This window comes from Lepidochelys kempii, chromosome 2, assembly GCF_965140265.1.
Source record: "Lepidochelys kempii isolate rLepKem1 chromosome 2, rLepKem1.hap2, whole genome shotgun sequence".
In the NCBI taxonomy this organism is placed as follows: domain Eukaryota; kingdom Metazoa; phylum Chordata; order Testudines; family Cheloniidae; genus Lepidochelys; species Lepidochelys kempii.
The window spans coordinates 260,046,959-260,047,992 of record NC_133257.1 but is presented as its reverse complement, the minus strand read 5'-3'; positions in this window follow the sequence as shown (position 1 = coordinate 260,047,992).

Below are 1,034 nucleotides of genomic sequence, written 5' to 3'. Positions count from 1 at the left end.
GGGAAGGCGGCTTGGGGAAAGGACCCAACTGCGCCCCTTCCCATTTTGGATGAAGCAAAAAAATAGGGGGGGGGCACCGCTTTTTGGCACCCCAAATCTTGGCGCCCGAGGCGGCCGCCTACTTCGCCTAGTGGTTATACCGGCCCTGAATGAACCCTTTGCAAGGAAAACCGTCGTGGTAATGTGCCAAGATTCACACTGGGGAAGTGGTTATTTTCATATTTTTACTACTAAAAAAATCTTTTATTAATATGATTGTATTAAGAATCATTACCGATGTACGGCGCCCAACGTGTGCTAGGCTCACTATACAACAAATAGAAGGATAAAGTCCTTGTCTCAAAGAGGAGCGGCCCAGTGGGAGTTAGGCAGCTAAATATCTGTGAGGATCTGGGCTTCACAGCCTAGTTTTACACGTTCAGGGCCCAGGTGCTGCTTTACATTCTGTGCTGTGCCAGGGGCACACCAGAAAATAAATTGTGACTCCTGGAGTCAGAATAGTTCTGTACTACGCTTTGCTTTGAGTCATGAGTAAGTTACATGGAGCAGCTTATCCCACCTCTGTGTACCTGCCCCACTACCTCTGGCCAGTGTGTCCTGGTGGATAAAGCCAAACGTGCTCTTACTTCCTGCTTCTCTCTACCCCATTCCCGACAGACGCCTCTTGCAATTAATGCCTTTCCATCTGTCACTACATGTGCCACTTTATAATATTTTACTCTGATATATGCTTATTTATAATAAAATAATAAAATATAATTATTAATTATTATGATTATTATTATTATTCAGTAGCACATAAGATCCCAATCAAACTCAAGGCCCCTCCTGTCCTAAATGCAGTACAAATTCAGAATAAGAGACAATCCCTTCCCCCAAAAGCTTACTATTTAATTTGGGCCTCCAAGGGTAGGAGAACAGAACTATCATCCTCACTTTATGGGGTTGGCGGGAGGAGAACTGAATGATGCCATACAACATGATGTTGCACTGTATTGGATGGCAGGTTAAAATCAAGAATCATGATCAGTTCG